Genomic DNA, 16,228 nt, shown 5'->3' on the forward strand with positions numbered 1-16,228 from the left:
CGGCCGCGTCGCCTGAGCTCTTGCGCAAGGGGGAGAGGGTCCGTGGGGTAGCTTTGCACTAAGGGGCTGTCGGGGAAGTGTTTGGACACTACTGGGGAGGCTGGGACCGGTCGGAGCGTCGGCCCCCTTGCGGGTGGCTCTCTGCAGCGCGCCCAGAGCGCAGTTTTGGGCATGCCACGGCATGCTGGCTCGCTCTGGGGTACTTGGGACGTGTCCACCATGTCCTGAGGGTTGCTGGGAGTGTGCCTAGCTGCTGTGGTTTAGTGGGAGCTCGAGCTGGTCAAGGGAGCAAGGATCACTGGTGTAGCCAGCACTGGCCTGCAGCTTAGAATGGAATCCTTGTCTCTTGTGCTTGGAATTGGGGAGGGGCTGGTTGACTGGGTGCTCAGGGTGTTATGGTGCTGTAACCCACCAAGTTTGGAGCCTTGACACTAGGTAAAACAGTGGCTAGGAAGGTTTTTACCTTCCTGTCAGTAGGTGTTCGACAGTGACTTGGGGTGCTTCCACCCCACCAGTGTAGATGAAACTTAAGAGGTTTGTACTAGGGGTAAAACATGGGGTTCTACCAAATATGAGCTCTATTGGACAAGTTTGGCTTTGCAAACTTGAAAAAGTCTCAAAGTGACCAGTACTGTCCCTTACAAAGGAAGTGTGGTCAAACAGAGTCTCACAAATCCCATTTTTTGTGTGGGGTCCTAATTTGGGGTGTTAAACACCTCTGCAAAATTTCAGCTCTATTGGAGAAACTATGCAATGTAGAGTTGTCCCAACTCTACTCTGGACAGAGAGGGTTTTGGGCTCTCTAAGTGCACATACCCACCTTGGATCAAGGTGAGATTTTAGGTGAGCACCTAATATGGTTTGGGAGGGCTCCTGCAATTTTATGGGAATTTATTGAGATACTTTCCTTTGGAAATATCTCAAAAGGCTAAAACAGACAGAAATGGTTTTCAGGGTTTTACTCAAATAATATTAATATAAAATAGGGTTGAAAATCTTATGTATGGAAAATATATGTCCTTCTGAGCTTCCATGAATTTTCTCAGAATTTTCTAAGGCAGGAAGGAAATTTTCCTTGTGGAAATATCATTACTGGCCTTAGAAATAGACATAGATATAAAATAGAAAAATAATATTTTAAATCACCAAATAGTGTTTTTATTGAATGAAGATGATAATAGGATCAGATCACCGACTTTAGTTGGAAGTGACACTTGGCTTCATGAGCTAACAGTGTATCCCAACATGATGAAGATGATCTTGATGCAATAGAAAAGAAAATGGTTTTTGGTGAGAGCAAAATAATAAGTTCATCATGGGTTTGAGTCACCACACAAGCAAGCATACACTCAAACAAGGGTTGACATTGCACTCAACATTAATTGAAAAAATTTTAACAAGCTCTGATTTTTGCAACACAGAAAACTGGGAATGAAAAACAGGGTGTGACAATGTGAATGGCCTTCTGATGAATTTATGATTAAGGCAGGTTTCAAAGATGAGTTTGATGCACTTGTTCAAAATGTCGGACTCGAAGAATTCATCTCCGATAAATGTGAACAGTATGTTGCTCTCACTGCCTCTTTTGTTCGTAGATTCAAATTTTCAGCTGGCCGTGAGACATCGGTACTGTTTGATCTCTATGATAAATCGTATACCATGGATTTAGAGGATTTCAATAGAATTTGCAAAATACCTATTTGGGGTAGCCTCAATGATCCTCCTAAATCTTCGGTTAGAGATTTTTGCTCTGGTATTACTGTTGGAGAAACTAGAGACAGTACGCAAGCTACCATGGGGAGTATTCATTTTCCTGTCTTGCATTACTTTGCCCTCTTCATGGGCAGATGCATTAATGGCAAGATTGAGCATTGTCACCTCTGCTCACCCGACCTTGGTATCCTTAAGAGCGCAGTGACGGGTGAAAAAAGCTTCAACATGGGAGCTATAATAGCAAGGAGGCCGAATAAAAATGCTAATGAAGGGGATTTCTTTGGTGGGATCTATGCCACTCGCATAGCAAATTTTCTTGGAGTACCCATCCGTAAAGGAGATCCCCCGCTCCATACAGCTTTCCTTGACCGCGTCGCTTTGACACGCTACCAGTTCCTTGAGAGGGATGACGAATCCCTCCTATACCGTTTGATATTTAACCGGCAGCCTGTTTTCCATATTACCCTTCCTTCTCCTGCCTTCTTTGACTTTCAGGTAAAACGGAGATATTACATAACTAGAGGAGAGGCAGAGGAGTATGAGAGGGAGGCAAAGGCTGCTCATCTCCGTGAGGCAGCTATTAATGAAGTGGCTGCAGCGCTCCCGTATAACCCCCATTATGATATTGGGTTTCGCCAGGACCATCCTTGGGAGTAGACCAACTTAGGCCAAAAGCCTAAGCTTGGGGGAGTACGTGTTTCTCACCGACTTTACATTCTTGCTTATGCTTTCACTTTGTTAGCCGGTGTTCACACTTTGCCACCGTATCATCCATGTTAGTTTATCTTCTTTTTCTTGTTTTCTTTTCGTGTGTCTGTCTAGTTTGCGAAAACCCAAATAGATTTTCTTTTGTTCTTTTGCTTGTTGGGAGCTTTCCCGTGTAGATAGTTTTCTTTTTCTTTGGGTCAAGGTAGAAGATATTGGTTACAATGTTTAGTGGCTCTTGCATGTATACCTATTTAGCTTTCAAAGAGCCATATTACTTTGTCTTCTCCTTTGTGTTTGCCTGCAGATTCCAGCTTTAGTCCAATGCACGAGCATGCTTATTATTGTTCACATCATTTGGTCGTGCAAGTGAAAGGCAATAATGACGATATATGATGAAGTGACTGAGCCTGGAAAAGCTGGTATGAACTCGATCTATTTTGTTTTTGTAAATATGACTAGCTCATCATGCGTGATTCAGCTTTGTTGTGAGAGAAACATGTTTGCAATGACAACTTAGAGATAATAGTTGCTTATGCCATGCTTACTTAGCTAGGAGCTTATAATGGTTTGTCTTGGATGCCCACATCACTACTAGGAAAAGGGCTATAGATGATATAGACACTAATGGCGCACCAGACAAGTAGTGCGCCACTACTATATAGCAGTGGCGCATCATGTGCAGGTGTGTCATTAGTGTGATGGACACTAATGAGGCACCACACACTCGGTGCGCCACTACTTTTTTTTTGCAAAAGTACTAATGGCGCACCGGGGCATAATGCGCCATTACTAGTTTAACTAGTAATTGTGCACCACTCACCTAGTGCGCCACTACTATAATTTTTTTTTGCAAAACTACTAATGGCGCACCACCAGCTCGTGCGCCATTAGTAACCAGGATTACTAATGGCGCATTTGTAGGTGGTGCGCCACAACTATTTTTTTTACAAAACTACTAACGGCGCACCACCAGCTGGTGCCCCATTAGTAACCCTGATTACTAATGGCGCATTTGTAGGTGATGCGTCACTACTATAATTTTTTTTTACAAAACTACTAATAACGTAACACCAGCTCATGCGCCATTAGTAACTAGTAACCAGGTTATTAATGGCGCACCTCTCTGAGGTGCGCCATTGCTATAATTCAGATCCTCGTCCTCCTTCCTACCAATCCAACCCACGGCCAAATCCAGCCCCAATCCCCCTCCCCCTTCCCTGACGCCGCCGCCCCCTCCTCGCCGCGAGATCGGTCGCTCCCCCCTGCCGCCTCCGCCCCGTCCGCGATGGAGAGATGCACGCAGCCCCGCTCCCTCCCCTTCGGTTTCTTCTCTCCTCGCGCTGCCAGTACAGACGAGGAGGAGGAGGCGGAGGAGGGGGGAGGTCCGCCGTTCGCCATTCACCGTCCGTCCAAACCCCTGCCCGCCGGAGGGATCTCCCGTCCCACGCCCGCCGACCGACCCATGCTCAATCTCAATCTGGTCCGCCGCTGCAGCTCGGAGCAAGGTGCAGGCTTTCCTGGAGACCGAGTGCTCCGGTGACCTCGAGGCCCTCCAGAGAGGCCCCCCCGCTCCCGCCCCTTTGCTCACCTGCTTGGCTTCGTCGCTGTTGCTGCTGGTGTTGGTTGGAGAGTTTGGGTCCGCGCTCGATGAGGAGGGGAAGGGCGCGGCCGCGGTGGCCGCCGGCGTGCGGGACACCAACAAGCACACCGCGCTGCACTTCGCCGCACGGGAGGGGCGCACCGAGGTCTGCCAGTTCCTCGTCGAGCAGCTCCGCCTCCCCGTCGACCCCAAGGACGATTGGTAATGGTTCCCTCAGTCCCTATCCCCATGCCATGACGCTGTTCTCCGTTGAGTTCTCTGCAAATTCTCCACTCGTGCTTTCAGTTTGAGGTACTTGTGCTTACCGTTGAGGTACTCCGCTTTCTTTTCATCAGGCTGTTGTCGTCGGTAGAGCCCTGCGGATATTGCATAGCATCTTACAGAACTTGCTCACTCATGTAACCAGGTCTAACCAAAGGTATACCTTACTTCATTGAACACATTTTTTGTTGCCAGGATTCCCAGGATAGCTGTTGTGTAGTTAGCAATTTGTCTGCATCTTTCGAAGGCTAAACAAATGTTAAAAGAAAGTACTCCCTTCATCCCAAAATAAGTGTCGCTGATTTAGTACTGAACTTGTAATTATTTTGGGTCGGAGGGAGCAGTAATTAGGAAATGGGAAATGCAGAACAGACATTTTTACCATATTCAGTATCAGTGTTATCTTTCTCTAATGATCCATTGGCCTTCTCTTTGCTTTTGTGTGAGGGGCAAGGATGCCTTTTGATTTGTCAAATGGTCAATCTGGATAATGTTAACCAGTAACCATAGTAAGTTAGTAAAACATTAACAACTATCAAAAGAAGGCTTCAAAATGACACAAATCACAGCTGAGCAGCAAAAGAAAAGCCAAAACAGAAACAAAAACACCTAGGCTTACCTAAAGTAGACAGCAAAAACGAAGAAAATAAAAATTCTAAGGACTGAACTACAGCTATAGAGCTACAGCTATGGCCTAGGCTTAAGAGACAGTGAGACACCAGGGGGTATCGTGAGCAAGGGTGCCCTTCTCAGTATCTTTGGGTCTGCCAATTCCCATGGCCCTGCTTCCACCCAAATGGAGCCAACCTGCTCCTGGTAGCATGGCAATACTCTGTTGAGTAGGCAGGAATAGTGCAGTTGGTAGAGGCTAGGGTTCTACCAGGTCTCGGACGTAGGTTGTAGGGGTGGAAGTGCGGACTGCGAGGTTGGGGACGCCGGCGCCGGCGGGGGGGCGCCGTCGCGGCGTGAGAGAGAGAGAGAGAGAGGCGGCTAGGGTTTGGGGCTCTCGTCTCCTGAGGGAGACGACAACAGAATATACTGTTTATTGTCTGATTAATATCGAAGGGGTACATGTGTTTATAAAGGAGGACAGCCTCAACTAAACCCTAGATAACTTGGACTCTAACTTGGACTCTAATATAACTTGGACTCTAATATAACTTGGACTTCTAAGATAGGTAAGATAACTTGGGCTAAGCCCGTAATTAACCCTGCCCATTGGGCCTCCTCCGTTGGTACGTTGTACCGGTCATAACATCTCTCCCCGCCTTCTCAAACAGCTCGTCCTCGAGCTGAACATCTGGAAACTGTTGGCGAAAATCGTCGAGCTTCTCCCAAGTCGCTTCCTCCTCTGCAGGCCGGTCCATTGTACCAAGACATGCCAGACGCCGCGACGCTGCTGCACCTGTAGCACCTTCGCCACCTGTGCGGAAGTTGGAAGGAGGAGGCCATCCGAAGTAGGAGGAAGAGCCGGTGTCGCTGCAGGAGGGTCCCCGCGGTAGGCCTTCAGTAAGCCGACATGGAAGACGTCGTGGAGGCGAGAACCAGCTGGCAGCTCCAAGCGGTATGCGAGTGTGCCGACACGCTCCAGCACACGAAAGGGACCGGCGTAGCGAGGTCCCAATTTGCGCTTGGAGCACGGGTCCAGAGACTGCGTGGTCCTGTGGAGGAGGCGCAGCCACACCCAATCGCCCACCGCGAACTCCGCCTCGCGATGATGAGCATCGTAGTACTTCCGAGCCAGCTGCTGTGCTTGGAGAAGACGCTGGCGTGCCTCAGCCAGAATGTCATCGCGGGTGCGGAGTAAGTCGCCCGCCGTCTCGGACCGAGCCGTCCCAGGCTCGTAAGGGAGCATCGCCGGAGGTGGGAGCCCGTAGACCACCTCGAAAGGCGTGGTGCGCAGGGCGGAGTGATAGGAGGTGTTGTAGCAGTACTCCGCCCACGCCAACCAGTCCACCCAAGCTCGTGGACGATCACCAGTAACACAGCGCAGGTACATGGCGATCACCTTGTGGACCACCTCGGATTGGCCGTCTGTCTGAGGGTGGAACGCCGTCCTCATGCGGAGCTTCACGCCCGCCAGTCGAAAGAGATCCCGCCAGACATGTCCCGTGAACACGGGATCACGATCGCTGACGATGGACGACGGAAAACCGTGGAGGCGGACGATGCCGTCGAAGAAGGCCCGCGCCACGGAGGCGGTTGTATATGGATGACCCAGGGCGATGAAGTGCGTGTACTTGGAGAAGCGGTCAACCACCGTGAGGATGACGGACTTGCCGCCCACCTTGGGAAGGCCCTCGATGAAGTCCATGGAAATATCCGTCCACACTTGGGAGGGTACGTCCAGCGGCTGCAGTAGACCCGCGGGTCGTAGTGTCTCCGTCTTGTTCCGCTGGCACGTCACGCACGACCGCACCCAGTCGCGGACCATCGCGCCATCACCGGGGATGTAAAAATCAGCACGGAGACGATGGAGAGTCTTCTGCACGCCCTCGTGCCCTGCAGAGTGCGCCAAGGTCAGGACCTGTTGGCGCAGGTCGCCATGGTCGGGCACGAAGATGCGGCGGCCATGTAGGAGTAGCCCCTCGTCCAAGCGCCAGGGCGCGTCCAGCTCGCCGGCGTCAAGGCGCTGGCGCAGGCCCTGGGCGTCCACGGCCGTCGAAGTTGCCCGACGAATGTCGTTGATGAAGGCGAAAGATGGTCCGGAGCGAATGCACATGATAGTGCCAGCCATGGCGACGTCGTCCGCGACATCCTCAGTGTCGCGGCGGGACAAGGCATCGGCGACCGTGTTGAGACGGCCGGGGCGGTACTCAATGGTGAAGTCGAAGCCAAAGAGCTTGCTGATCCACTGGTGTTGCGGAACTGTGGAGAGGCGCTGGTCCAGTAAGAACTTGAGGTTGTAGTGGTCCGTGCGCACACGGAATGACCGGCCCCAAAGGTAAGGCCGCCAGTGGCGTACCGCCTGAACCAGCCTAATAAGCTCGCGCTCGTAGGCCGCGAGCTTGTGATGGCGAGCGGCGAAGGGGCGGCTGAAGAAGGCGAGCGGTCCCTCTCCCTGGTGAAGGACGGCGCCGAAGCCGATGCCAGAGGCGTCGCAGTCCACGATGAAGGGCATATCAAAGTCCGGCATCTGGAGGACGGGTCCTGTCGTGAGCGCCCGCTGGAGAGCCTCGAATGCCGTAGTCGCCTCCTCGTCCCAGGAGAAGGCGTCGCGTCGAAGGAGACGCGTCAGTGGCGCGGCGATGAGGCCGAAGTCCCGGATGTACTTCCGGTAGTAGCCGGCGAGGCCCAAGAAGCCGCGGAGCGCCCGCGGTGACCGCGGGATCGGCCACGCGGCGACGGTGGCGACCTTGTCCGCGTCCATCGCTACCCCATCCGCCGAGATGACGTGTCCCAGGTACGCGACGGAGGTCGTGCCGAACGAGCACTTTGAGCGCTTGAGGTGAAGACGATGCGCTCGAAGCTCGTTGAAGATGATGGCCACATGTTGTAGATGCTCCGCCCAAGATGCACTGTAGATGAGAATGTCATCAAAGAAAACAAGCACAAAGTGGCGCAAGTATGGGCTGAGCACGTCGTTCATCAGGGGCTGGAAGGTCGCCGGCGCGTTGGAGAGGCCGAACGGCATCACCAGGAACTCGAAGTAGCCATGGTGAGTGCGGAACGCCGTCTTCTCGATGTCGTCAGGGTGCATGCGCACCTGATGGTAGCCCGAGCGAAGGTCGAGCTTGGTGAAGAAGCGCGCTCCGTGTAGCTCGTCCAAGAGCTCATCCACGACGGGGATGGGGAACTTGTCCTTGGACGTCAGGGCGTGGAGGGCGCGGTAGTCGATGCAGAAGCGCCATGTGCCGTCGGACTTGCGCACAAGGAGCACCGGGGCGGAGAACGGCGATGTCGAAATCCGGATGATGCCCTGCGCGAGCATGACTGCCACCTGACGCTCGAGCTCGTCTTTCTGCAGTTGAGGTACCGGTACGGACGCACGGCTACAGGTGCCGTGTCCGGCAGCAGGTGGATGCGGTGGTCACAGGGCCGCACGGGAGGGAGGCCCTGTGGCTCGTCGAAGATGTCGTTGTGCTGCTGCAGGAGGTCGGCCAGGAGGGGATGCGCCTCGTCCAGTGAGGACGCCATCAACTGGAGCTGTGGAGTCACGGCGCCGGAGCCGCCGATGCCTGTCCACTGAACGCGACGGCCACCCTCGCGCCAGAAGATGAGGGACAGCACATCGAGGTCCCAAAGGATGGGGCCGAGAGTGGACAGGAAGTCGATGCCGAGGATGAAGTCGTAGCAGCCCAGGTCGATGCCGACGCAGTCGATGGAGAACGGCTCGTCGCCGATGAGGACGGGAACCTGCCGCGCCACCCCCGGCAAGCAAGGCGGTCCCCGTTGGCGACGGTGACGCTGAACTTCTCCGAGCCTGTCGGTTGGAGTGCGAGGCGGCGCATGGCGTCCCCGGACAGGAAGTTGTGCGTCGAATCCGTGTCCACGAGCGCGGTTAGACGCTCCCCGTTGATCGTCACCGGAAGCAGCATCGTCTTTGCCGTCTTGATGCCAGCCATGGCATGAAGGGAGACGACGAAGGCGGTCGCGTCGACCGGCCCGTAGGTCGTGACGCCGGCCTCGGAGAGTGTGGTGGCGTCGAGCTCCGCGGTGAGGGTCTCCACCTCCGCGTCGTCGAATGTCTCCCAGTAGAACAGGCGGGCGCACGTATGACCCGACGCATACGGCTCGTCGCAGTGGAAGCACAGGCCCTTGCGGTGCCGCTCGAGCTGCTCGGCCGACGTCAAGCGTCGGAAGGTGCATGTCGGCGCGGGGGCAGCCGCCGTAGCGGCCGGCAGGGCGGGGCGTGTCGGGGTGGCGGCCGCCGGGGCGGGGCGGGGCGGGTCGGGGAACGCGTGCCGCGGCCCGGGAACACCTGCTGCAGGGCGTTGGCGCGCTGCTCGTACGCGCGTGCGTAATACATGGCCGTCTGCAGGTCCTGGGGGTCGCGCATCTCGACGTCGATGCGGATGTGGTCGGGAAGGCCGCCGACGAAGAGTTCGGCGCGTTGGCGAGCCGTGACGTCAGGCGCATGGCAGGCCAACGTCTGGAAGCGGTCGGCGAAGTCCTGCACCGAGGTGGTGAAGGGAAGGCGACCGAGCTCGGCCAAGCGGCTCCCATGTATGGGGGGGCCAAACCGGAGGAGACACAAGTCGCGAAAGCGCTCCCATGAAGGCATCCCGCCCTCGTCCTGCTCGAGGGCGTAGTACCAAGTCTGGGCGGCGCCACGGAGGTGGTAGGAGGCGATCCACGTGCAGTCGGACGCCATGGTCCGCTGCCCCCTGAAAAACTGGTCGCACTGATTGAGCCAGTTCAGGGGGTCGACGGTGTCGTCGCAGGTGGCGAACTCCAGCTTGGTGAAGCGGGGTGGCTGCTGCACGTGTGGCGAGGCCGCGGAGGTGCCCTCGTGACGGCCCAGCGCGGCGGAAGGAGAGTGTTGCGGCACCACGGAGCTCCCGGCGTACGGATCAGTGTACCCGCCGAACCCCCCAAAGGTGGGGGCGGGTGGCTGCAACACCGTCGGCTGTAGTGGCGCCGTCGTGTAGGTCGGCGTGTCCATCCACGTCGGTAGAGGGGACGGCGACGGCGGCCACCGGACCTGGGTGATCGGCAGGCCCTGGGGCACGACAGTCGCCGGGGGCGGTGGCGCGAAGGGCGCCGCCGGCGGAGGCGGTGATGGCGGGGTTGCGTACGGAGCCTGGAGGAGAGTCTGGAGGTTCGAGACCACCACGTTGAGGTCGCGGATCGCCGAGGACATCTCCGCCGGGGAGAGGACGGGGGCGGGTTCGGCCGCCAGGGCCACGGGACCGGAGGTGGCCGGCGGCGTTGAGTGGTGCGGCGGCGGCGGCTGCTGTGAGGTGGCGGGGAAGGCGGTGGTGGCGGCGGCGGTGGTGATGGGAAGGTCCGACAAACTCATCGAACCCAAGCTACCTGATACCAAATTGGTAGAGGCTAGGGTTCTACCAGGTCTCAGACGTAGGTTGTAGGGGTGGAAGTGCGGGCTGCGAGGTTGGGGGCGCCGGCGGCGGGGCGCCGTCGCGGCGTGAGAGAGAGAGAGAGAGAGAGAGGCGGCTAGGGTTTGGGGCTCTCGTCTCCTGAGGGAGACGACAACAGAATATACTGTTTATTGTCTGATTAATATCGAAGGGGTACATGTGTTTATAAAAGAGGACAGCCTCCACTAAACCCTAGATAACTTGGACTCTAACTTGGACTCTAATATAACTTGGACTCTAATATAACTTGGACTTCTAAGATAGGTAAGATAACTTGGGCTAAGCCCGTAATTAACCCTGCCATTGGGCCTTCTCCGTTGGTACGTTGTACCGGTCATAACAGCAGTCTCCAGGACCTTCAAATCGTGAAGACGTTGAGTGGTCAAGCACCTTCAGCTTGTCATTGCCAACTCACTCTGCCACACTCAGAACCACTAAAAAAACTGATCACCGCAGTGGGCTGAGGGTCATGCCCGGAAGTCCATGCTGGGGGAAAGTGCACAGCAGGTGCAAGATTGTTTGTCCTTCCTGGCCGCAAAGGACACGCCTCAGGATGATCCAGCCAAAATAAATTGGTGATCATTGTCAGGGTTGAGGATAACACCATCAATGGCCTCCAATGGATGAAGGAATTCCATTTCCTTGCACATTCAATCCTTAGGTGCCGTTGTTTTGAATGGAATCAGAAGAACAAACCATATACCACATGCCTCCCCACTTGCTGAACCACTAATGCTGTAGGAAAATATCTGCTGTGGTCTGCCTTTCCATTGAAGACTGTGGAAACTAGATTAGAAAAATCTCCAAAAAAATTCATTATGTTGGGGAGGTGACATTTTCCAAACATGTAAAAATTCAAAAACACATTCCAGGCCTCTAGCGCATTTGGGAACCACTCCCTCCCTTCCAGTTTAAAGGGCCCAATTCAAAAATCTCCCTAACCAAGGTAGTTGGTGAGTGGTGGAATAATTTTTTCAGTCCGTGTAAGTACTCAATTGGTGTGCTCATTTTCCTCAAAAAATTGTGTTTATTACCGATGCATTAATTGCAATGGATGCATCCGTGACCACTGAATGTCCAAGAACTTTTCATGCATTGGTAAATTTTCTCTTAATCTTTGAATGCAGCGATTTAATGCACCTCGAAATCTGGATAGGTGATAGGGAGCAATAAAAATGGGACTTACAAAACGGAGAACAGAAAAATCGAGATAGGCTCTCTAAGCCGGAATGAAGATAGTATGAAAAGGAGAAACAGAGAAACAAGTAATAGTCAATAGTAAAAGGAACGCTATTCAATGTGACTTACTTTTTCTAGCTTTCAAATGCAAATCAGTTTGAACTCGAAAAGTTTCAGGTTTATATGACTTACAGCCTACATATGGAATTTATTAGTTTTTTGTTTATTCTAAAACTTGTACACATGGTTTCTGCAGGGTTTTCAGCGAAAGGGTTGTTTCCCTGGATATTTTCCTATTTATAGATCCTACAAAGTGCAGTTTTTGAAAACAGGCAGTAATACAATAACAAGTGTGGGTGGATGATTACTTTATTTCACTAATATATAATGGTAGGTTGTCATGCTTATGAACTTTAATACGATTTTCCTCAGTGTAACCTCAGGGACAATGTTTCTATTGAGACGTATGTTGACAATAACATGGAAATGGAGAGGAATAGTCAAGAACACAGTTCTGCTTTGCTGAATGTGCCTGACCAAGAGGAAGATGGGCTTCACATTGGAAACATGTTTCTTCCTTCTACATTCTAGACTCCATTCTTCAGTGGAGTGCTACAAATTGCGCTAAAATATTTGGAAGAGGGTATTCGTGTTGATGCATTATCCACAATGATCCTCATTGTAAGGACTACTGATTCCAACGGGGAGCGTGAAAAGTAAGCAAACATGTGAAGCAATCTTTATTTTCTTAAGTTGGTTGAAATTACCTATGCTGACGCCTAATATATTATGCTGCTACTTTCAGATTTGGATTTATTTCTGCAATGGAAAGCTTGCATTAGTTGCTGCAGAAAGAGAATGCATTGCTCGTAAAGAAGCATTCTGTGCATCTACTTTTCTTGCTTTTGAACTATAAGTTCTTGTGCTTAGATATTCTATCTTCCATATTTAAGAATATAATATGTTGCATATGGAGCACTATTCTTGCCAGTTGAATGCTCCACTGTGTGCCTTCTGCAGAATAGTTAGTTGCCTGACACCATATCCCTTGAATTTCTTAGCTATTTTAGGGGGAAATAATTACATAAATGCTTTGGACAATCACAAATTCTATTAAATGCATGATAGAAGTGTTTTGGACCCTCGTCAATTTCCCAAACTTTCTGCTGCCTAACTGGCTTATTCTAAACACACATCGTGTACATAATGTGTGTATAGCATCTCTCATAAATTAAGTTGGTTGCTGTATCTCTATTGCAACTTAGTATCCTATAGGTTTTTCCATTTTATCTGAAAAAAACTGATGTAGTGCTCAAGTTTCAATGTAAATTGTATTTATCGGTGGTCTACCGTCATGTATAGCTTTTGCTCCTGGAGAAACTTACATCGAGTCATATCGTGGTCTTCTGTAGAATTTTGATGTGGGCTTTTGCTGTCTTGGTTGTGGGTTCATTTTTCATATTATGAATAATTGTCCACATATGACAGTGCACATACCTTCAAACGAAAATATGGTTTTTGCAAGGATTCTATCCAGTTCTCCAAGTTACAGATATTTTTTGCTAACTGTTCACTCTGTTAAAAAAACACATGCTCCAAGAAGAAATGCTATTTTAGCCACGTTCGTTCCTCTTTTAATACTTGATGTACTGGACACATATTTTTTGTGGTATTTGTTTTCTGATACTTATTAACAGGATGCAAACATTTTTGTTGTTGTTATTTTGATTTCCCTGTGCTCAGTAACTGCAAGCTAATGCGATGTTGCTGTTAGGCCCTACGATGTTGAAGATGCTCTGCAGTGGAGGTAAAGATGGTTCTGAACTGATGGAAACTGTTGGATGTGAAAATGAACCACAGCAAGCTATCAACTCAGTTCTCAAGGACTTGTATGAATGTTTGACTTGTGAAGCGACAACTTCTCTGGTTGATATGACTACCTACTAATCAGATGGTTGTGAGTGCATACAAATAAGTATTGATATTGGATGGTTGTTTGCAGAGAGTGGCGGACATTACTTTGATCATTTGACAGATAGTTCTTCATAATGTGATAGTGTATGGGCCTTCTTCCTCGGGACCTACTGCTCAACTACTGCACTCCTTGGCTGCTACTGACCAAAAAATTTACAAATTTGTCTACATGTTTTGTTTCTATATATTTACAAGTATCCTATCAATCCATTTTTAAAATGGATGGACGCAGCAACGCACGCTTTTCATGATCTAGTATGTTTTGTAACCTGTGTAAATATCAGAAAAAAATACCTAATATTCATACTAGTGGCGCACCACTTAGCACTTTAGTGACGCACTGCAAAAGCACACTAGTGGCATATCGTCAACTAGTGGACCATTAGTAAGCCAGAGCACATGGGTAAATATCCTCTAGGAGGCATACTAATGACGCACCATGAGCTATACTAATGGCGCACTGCCTGGTGCGCCATTAGTATACCAGATACTAATGGCGCATCATGAGCTATACTAATGGCGCACTGCCTGGTGCGTCATTAGTATATCAGATACTAATAGCGCACCATGAGCTATACTAATGGCGCACTGCCTGGTGCGCCATTAGTATACCAGATACTAATAGCGCACTTGTGGTGTGCCATTAGTACAAAATTCTAATGACGTGATGCTAGTGGCGCACCTGTAGTGTTCCATTAGTAGCCAAAAGAGGTGCGTCACTAGCAGGCCTTTTTCTAGTAGTGCATGAATGTTGAGATGACTATGATGTAGTATGATAGAATGGTATCCTCCTTTAATGATTCAAGTGACTTGACTTGGCGCATGTTCATGCATGTAGTTGAAACAAAATCAACATAGCCTTTATGATGTTCATGTTCATGGTGATTTATGTCCTACTAATGCTTGCACTCAATGTTAGTTAATCTCAATGCATTTTGATGACTGTTGTCGCTCTCTAGTTGGTCGCTTCCCAGTCTTTTGCTAGCCTTCACTTGTACTAAATGAGAATATTGCTTGCGCATCCACTTCCATAAACCAAAGTTGTGTCATATGAGTCCACCATACCTACCTATGTGCGGTATCTACCTGCCGTTCCAAGTAAATTTGCATGTGCCACTCTCTAAACCTTCAAGAAATAATCTGGTTTGCATGCCCGAACCGCTCATGTGGTGACAGGGGGCTATTGGTATCTTCCATGCCAGGCGTGTTATCCTCGAAATGTGTTTATTCACTATCATTCACGAGAAAGGGGCGGGTAATTGGAATTCCCAGTTCCATGCTCAAATCAAAAAGATAATTGCAAACAAAACTCACCCAAGATTGATGTTGGTATGGACGGTACCCAAGGATTTGGCTAGCCGTGAAGTGTGATTGATTGGTGGTGGGGGAGTCAAAACTTTAGTTTTATGTTTGGGAACCGCCTATAGCATGTGTAGCGTGGAAGATGTTGAGAACTCTTAATCATTGCTTGACAATGAAAGCATGCCACCCAAAATTATTATCACTGTTTTCAAAGATTGAGCTCTGGCACCTCTGCAAATCAATGCTTCCCTCTGCGAAGGGACTGTCTATTTATGTTCCTGTTGAGTCATCCTCCTCTTATAAAAGCACCAATTAGAGAGCACCTCTGTCATTTTTATGCTTTGCTTTTAGCTGCGTTGAGTATGACTGTGACTGTATCTTCATTGCCTTGAATTACAATGTTTAGTCAGCCCTTGGTCTTTGAAGGTGCTCTGCATTTATGTTGTGCGGTCTCAGAAAGATCTAGCGAGATATCATCTATTCGTACTGCTTCATGTTGTTTTGATTGAAGTGTTGACATTTGAGGCTTATTATTATTTGCTCGCTAGCTGATTATGCCATTGATATGAGTTTACCGTGAAACCTAGATGTCATTTGCTTATGAGTTAGACATAGTTGTAACAACAAGATCAAACATAGTTCGTCAAAGTTTTTCTTTTGTCTCTTTCAGTTTGTTGACTGAATTGCTTGAGGACAAGCAAGGCTTTAAGCTTGGGGGAGTTGATACGTCTCCGTCGTATCTACTTTTCCGAGCTCTTTTGCCCTTATTTTGGACTGTAATTTGCATGATTTGAATGGAACTAACCCGGACTAACGTTGCTTTCAGCAGAATTGCCATGGTGTTGTTTTTGTGGAGAAATAAAAGTTCTCGGAATTTTCTGAAAATTTACAGAGAATTTTTCTGGAATAAAAGATAAATACCTGCACAAAGATCCACCGGAGGGGGCGTGCTAGTGGGCCACAAGCCCCTGGGCCGCGGCCACCCCCCTAGGCCACGCCGTGAGGGCTTGTGGGGCCCACGTGGCACCACCGCCCCTAAACTCAGCTCTATATCTTTCGTCTCGCCCGGAAAAAAAATTAGAGAGAAGGATTCATCGCGTTTTACGATACAGAGGCGCCGCCACCTTCTGTTCTTCATCTGGAGGACAAATCTGGAGTCCGTTTTGGGCTCCGGAGAGGGGAAATCGTCGCCATCGTCATCATCAACCTTCCTCCATCGACAATTCCATGATGCTCTTCGCCGCTCGTGAGTAATCTCATCGTAGGCTTGCTGGACGGTGATGAGTTGGATGAGATCTATCATGTAATTGAGTTAGTTTTGATGGGGATTGATCCCTAGTATCCACTATGTTCTAGATTGATGTTGCTACTACTTGGCTATGCTTAATGCTTGTCGCTAGGGCCGAGTGCCATGATTTCAGATCTGGACCTATTATGTTGTCGCCAATAT

General features: G+C 50.2%; 1 pseudogene; it reads left to right on the plus strand.

Annotated features, from left to right (window-relative positions):
• Positions 1–3,597: 3,597 nt before the first annotated feature.
• Positions 3,598–13,785, plus strand: LOC123425936 (annotated as a pseudogene).
• Positions 13,786–16,228: the final 2,443 nt, after the last annotated feature.

Source organism: Hordeum vulgare, chromosome 2H (genome assembly GCF_904849725.1).
Source record: "Hordeum vulgare subsp. vulgare chromosome 2H, MorexV3_pseudomolecules_assembly, whole genome shotgun sequence".
NCBI classification, from domain to species: domain Eukaryota; kingdom Viridiplantae; phylum Streptophyta; class Magnoliopsida; order Poales; family Poaceae; genus Hordeum; species Hordeum vulgare.